The following is a 6,707-nucleotide window of genomic DNA, read 5'->3' on the forward strand; positions in this document are numbered from 1 at the left end:
GTTCCCTGCCCACAAGCACACATACACACATGGACGTGCACACATGCACACGCACACACAAACAGGCACTCAGAGCCCCGTCCCGCATCCTATCAACATCCTGCACCAGAGCATGTGTTGGTTCCTCCCGAAGGACATCTTTGCCTCCAACCAAGGTCTGGCAGTTATGAGTCAAGCTGTGGTAAGCACTAGCATGGGGCTCTCTGTGCAAACATGTTTTTGACTCATTGGGTCAATATATACTAATTTATTGTTGTAAGAGTATGTTGTATTTTGAAAGACACTGCAGATATTCATAGACTTTCTTAAAATGGTCAATGCTGAGACCATGTCAGCAGATGGAGGAATCAAGCCAATGAAGGAGGTAGAATTCCAAGATGCCAGAAAAGAAGACGTCATTGCAGAAAAACAATAACCTCAATCCTATTAAGGCTGCTGCTGGGTCTGAGAACTATACGGATACAACACAGATTAACAAGAGAAAAGCCCACACCTGTGTTTCCTAAAACTTTTACATAACATGGGAGCCCAAGAAGTGGCAAAACCTAAATGTGTTTCTACCGGGTGGAAGAGGGGGAGGTTGGGGGAAAGTAACTGAACCCTTTGCAGAGACTTTAGGGAAATAAGAATTACTTGTAACAAACTCTGTACAGAATTTTTTTATCCTCAGCTTCCTGTCCTTGACAAGAATGTCACTCTCCTTCTGGCATCGGGAGGACATTTTCCACGGAAAGGGTGGTATCTCTTGTTTTCAGGATGGAAAAGGGGGAGGTGAGTGCACCATTCAGGCACCTGATGTTTTGGGGGGCTTTTTAAAAGTGCTTATAGCTCAATGAATATTTTGGTTTCCTAACTGAATTCCCACAGGTGGAACTTCCAAATGAAGGGAGGACACTCATTGGGCAAACTGTGACTCTAAGGGTTGTTTTAACCCTAAAGGTTGTTTGAAAGAGTTAACACAAGAAGGATGTGAGTGTACTTAATGATGCTGAACTGAATGCTTACAAATGGCTAAAATGACAAGTTGTTATGTGATGTCTATTCTTAGCATAATTGTAAAAGCCAGAAGAACACCCTCTGCTTTACTTGGAGTAAGGGGGTTCTGGGGTCCTCTCAGAGAGGGTCATTGCCAGTGTGAAAAACCAGAGTTCAGCAATGTGGAAAATGTTCTTCCTCTCGAGGTGAATGAAAACTGTAAATGACAGTAGGTGTCGTTTCTGTAATGGAGAAGGAAAGGCAGGGAGAACCCTGACGCCTAACGCACACTCCCTCCACTTTTCACTGCATTAACATTCTAAGTTGTGTGTAACCTCCTTGTGGGATGACACAGCGCATCAAAACCCTGAAGAGCAACCAAAGCTGTCATCCAATTTTGGTCAGGGCCCATGGAGGTGGGCTGTGTGTGCCCCATGGATGCACAGAAAGGGGGGTGGGGGTGGGGAAGACTTCCGGCATGTATGTCCGCACTCAGCAGGTGTAGGGAAAGAAAAATGATGCTCCTTCTATGACCCTTCTGTGTTCTTGCTTGAGATCCATGTAACAAATAAGAGGGAAGAAGGGAGAAAGGGAGGGAAAGGGAAACAGATGGAAGGGGGGAAGGGGGGAGAGGGAGAGACAGAGAGAAGTTTATTACGGCATTCGAAGCACATCTCCAGAGGAAATCTAAACCGGGAGTAATTCAAAATAGCAGCTCAAAATTCCAGCTTCTATAGCATCAACAAAGAATGAAAATACTGTAGAAAAAGAAGCAGTTTTAGGGTTCGAGGGCTGGCATCTGTGAGAAGGGAAACATGGGACAAGACTAATGTAGTGAGGTTTTGTGTGTAGGTGTCCTGGTGCCTTCTCTGGACCAATGAGAAGGTCTTCTTTCTTCCTGGTCCAGAGAGGGTATCTTCTAAGCGGGAGTTTTAGCTTCTTTCAGGGAATTAAGGAGGGAGTCCCAGTGTCCTTGTGCCTGTTTCTTAAGTGCCTTGAATTAAAAGTAATCAAGATGCCTGGGCGCCTGGGCGGCTTGGTCGGTTAAGTGTCAGACTTAACCTCATGGTTTGTGGGTCTGAGCCCCCCTTGGAGCTCTGTGCTGACAGCCTGCTTTGGATTCCGTGTCTCCCTCTCTCTCTGCCCCTCCCCTACTCATACTTTGTCTCTCTCAAAAATAAATAAAACATTAAAAATTAAAAAAAAATCAATATGCCTAAGTGGCTTGTTTTAGGATGAAATACTCTGGTTCCCTCCTTCGACAAGGAAAACCATTCTTTCCTTATTATAGGAAAATACAGTGTGTGTTCATGCTCTGCTTCATCGACGTTGTGTGTTTGAGTCTCATGGCCTGGGCCAGTGGCTCCACGGCGAGCCTCCTCCATGGGCATAAGAGGCAAAGACAATGCATTCATGCCACCAGACACTCTCGTGACACCAGAGCCAACCAAAGCATCCTGATCCTGGCGTGCACCTTTGTCACCTTCTCCCTTTCGTCCATCTTGGTACTTTATATACGGCTATTTGATAATCCAAAGTTTGGGTGATAAACACCATTGCAATTATGCAAAAACCTTTCTCCACAGGGTTAGCCCCTTTGAGCTCATCATGAACAACAACTCTGTCTCCAAGCTGTTCCCTGCTGGGGGAAAAGGTAATTTCAGTTTCTCATGAGGTCTGGTGGTTTGTATTCTCTGCAACACATTCATATGTCCACTCATCCGTTATGTAAAAACTAAGCCTCACTATGAAGCAGGTACTTCTAGGAAATTCAATGGTGCAATGCATTTGACTGACCAGGGGCCTCGGTCTTTCCAGGAGTTGATAAACACTGCAATGATCTTAGGACACACACTTCTCTTTAGTCTAATGACTCTGAAGTTGGGCTGCACCACATACCAAATACCATCTTGTACTTGTGGCTGAGCTTTGACCCAGTCCTTTGCTCCATGTGAGACACATAACAGAGGGAGAAGCTGTCAAATCCTTAAAACTGTAAGCTGTCTGAGAGTAACATTAGACTGTGACCAATTCCTGCATCATGTATAACTATCATGAAGACACCTCATCACAGCATTTTTCTTTCTTGAGTTCTCTCTAAAATACTGGGCTCTTTTATAATTGATGGCATCTTAGCCTTGGGTTGATTAAAATAATTTTTTAGTAATACTTATGAAAATAACACCAGCATTCTTCACAGAGCTAGAACAAACAATCCTAAAATTTGTATGGAATCAGAAAAGACCCTGAATAGCTAATGCAACCCTGAAAAAGAAAACCAAGCCTGGAGGCATCACAATTCTGAGGACTTGAAGCTCTATTACAAAGCTGTACTCATCAAGACAGTATGGTACCGGCATAAGAACAGATATTCAGATCAATGGAACAGAATAGAGAACCCAGAAATGGACCCACAAACTTATGGCCGACTAATCTTTGACAAAACAGGAAAGAATATCCAATGGAATTAAGACAGTCTCTTCATCACATGGTGCTGGGAAAACTAGACAGCAACATACAGAAAAATGAACCTGGACCACTTTTTTACATCATACACAAAAATAAACTCAAAATGGATGAAAGACCTAAACATAAGAAGCCATCAAAGTCCTAGAGAATTTCTCCTCTATCCTAGAGGAGAAAGTAGGCAAAAACCTCTGACCTCACCCACAGCAACTCCTTACTCAACACATCTCTGGAGGCAATGGAAATAAAAGCAAAAATCACTATTGGGACCTCATCAAAATAAAAACCTTCTGCACAGCGAAAGAAACAACCAACAAAACTAAAAGGCAACTGACGGAATGGGAGAAGATATTTGCAAACGACATATCAGATAAAAATCTGTAAGGAACTTATCAAACTCAACACTCAAAAAACAAATAATCCAGTGAAGAAATGGGCAAAAGACCTGAATAGACACTTCTCCAAAGAAGACATCCAGATGGCCAACAGACACATGAAAAAATGCTCAACATCACTCATCATCAGGGAAATACAAATCAAAACCACAATGAGATACCACCTCACACCCGTCAGAATAGCTAACATTAACAAACTCAGATAACAACAGATGTTGGCGAGGATGTGGAGAAAGACCATCTCTTTTGCACTGCGTGGTGGGAATGCAAACTGGTGCAGCCACTCTGGGAAACAGTTTGGAGGTTCCTCAAAAAATTAAAAACAGAACTACCTTATGACCCAGCAACTGCAGTACTAGGTATTTATCCAAGAGATACAGGTATTCTGTTTCGAAGGGGTACATGCACCCCAATGTTTATAGCAGTGCTATCGACAGTAGGCTAAGTATGGAAAGAGCCCAAATGTTCATCGACAGATGAATGGACACGGAAGATGTTGTGTATACATACAATGGAGTATTACTCAGCAATCAAAAAGAATGAAATCTTGCCATTTGCAACTATGTGGATGGAACTAGAGGGTATTATGATAAGTGAAAGTAGCCAATCAGAGAAACACAAATATCATATGACCTCACTCATATGAGGAGTTTAAGACACAAAACCGATGAACATAACAGAAGGAGAGCAAAAATAATTTATAAACAGGGAGAGCAATGAAACATAAGAGACTCTTAAATATGGAGAACAGAGGACTGATTGAGGGGTTGTGGGAGGGGAGATGGGCTAAATGGGTAAGGGCATTAAGGAATCTAGTCCTGAAATCACTGTTGCACTATATGCTAACTAACTTAGATGTAAATTTAAAAATAAATCAATTTAAAAATAAACTAAATAAAATAAAATATTTTTCGAACATTTTATTCACTTATTTTCAGTAATCTCTATACCCAATGTGTGGGCTCGAACTCACAGTCTCAATATCAAGTGTCATATGCTCCACTGACTGAGCCAGCCTGGCACCCCTGTATTAATTTTTAAGAAGACAGTTTAGATCTTAGCCAAGTATGAAAGTGCAACAGGTGAGAGAGGCCAAGATGGCAGAGCAGCATGGAACTTTTTTCTCATCTCTCATCCCTGAAATGCAGCTAGATCAACACTGAACCATCTTGCACACCTACAAAACTGATGTGAAGATTAACACAACAATTTGCACAACTTGAACCACAGAACTTGGCAGGTACACAGCGTGGAGAGGAGAACTGGGGGAGAGAGAAGCCATGGAGGGCAGAGAGCTGTTCTTTCCCAGAGAGGATGGAATACAAAAAAAGACACGAATACTTTTCCAAAGATGACATCCAGATGGCCAAAAGACACAAGAAAAAAAGCTCATCACCAGGGAAATACAAATCAAAACCACAATGAGATACCACCTCACACCTGTCAGAATGGCTAACATTAACAACTCGGGCAACAACAGACATTGGCGAAGATGAGGAGAAAGATGATCTCTTTTGCACTACTGGTGGTGGGAATGCAAACTGGTGCAGTCACTATGGAAAACAGTATGGATGTTCCTCAAAAAATTACAAACAGAACTACCTTATGACCCAGCAACTGCAGTATTAGGTATTTATCCAAGAGATACAGGTGTGCTGTTTCGAAGGGGCACATTCACTCCAATGTTTATAGCAGCGCTATTGACAATTGGCAAAGTATAGAAGTATGGAAGAGCCCAAATGTCCATTGACAAATGAATGGATAAGATTATATATATATATAATACATGCACACAAACACACAATGGAGTATTACTCAGCAATCAAAAAGAATGAAGTCTTGGCATTTGCAACTATGTGGATGGAACCAGACGGTATGATGCTAAGTGAAATTAGTCAGAGAAAGACAAATATATGACTTGGCTCACATGAGGAAGTTAAGATACAAAACACATAAATATAGGGGAAGGGAAGCAAAAATAATATAAAAACAGGAAAGGGTGACAAAACATAAGAGATTCTTAAATATGGAGAACAAACAGAGGGTTACTGGAGTGATTATGGGAGGGGGGATGGGCTAAATGGGTAAGGGGCATTAAGGAATCTACTCCCGAAATTATTGTTGCACTATATGCTAATTAACTTGGGTATAAAATAAAAAATAAATTAAAAAGTAAATAAAATAATTTTTAAACATTTTATTCACTTGTTTTCAGTAATCTCTATAGCCAATGTGAGGGCTCGAAGTGACAGACCCGAAATCAAGAGTCACATGCTCCACTGACTTAGTCAGCCGGGCACCCTCGTATAAATTTTTAAAAAGATAGTTTAGATCTTAGCCAAGTATGAAAGTGCAACACGTGAGAGGGACCAAGATGGCAGAGCAGGGTAGAACTTTTTTTGCGTCTCTTATTCATGAAATGCGGCTAGATCAACACCAAACCATCTTGCACACCTACAAAACTGATGTGAAGATTAACGCAACAATTTGCACAACCTGAACCACAGAACTCCGGCAGGTATGCAGCATGGAGAGGTGAACTCGGGGAGAGAGAAGTTGGGGAGGCCTGGGAGCTGTTTTTCCAGAAAGGGGACAGAAACTAGCGGGAGAGTACAGGAAAAGCACTCTCCCCCCATAAGCAGCTGGACAGAAAGAGAAAGAGTGGACTGAACAAAAAAAGGGAGATAGGAGAGGGTTTAAATTCCATTAAGACGCTATAAACAAGGGAGCAGAGTCTGAAACTCTGCAGATCCTTACCTGGCGTTGCTCTGGTGGGAAGGGCGAATCCTCAGGAACAGAGAGCAAGTCCAAGGGGTGTGGATGGGGGGCCACAAGGGAAGAGTCAGTTCCTCTGCCTGGAAGACTTTTGAC

The sequence above is a fragment of the Crocuta crocuta genome, unplaced genomic scaffold (assembly GCF_008692635.1).
Source record: "Crocuta crocuta isolate KB4526 unplaced genomic scaffold, BGI_CrCroc_1.0 scaffold370, whole genome shotgun sequence".
NCBI lineage: Eukaryota > Metazoa > Chordata > Mammalia > Carnivora > Hyaenidae > Crocuta > Crocuta crocuta.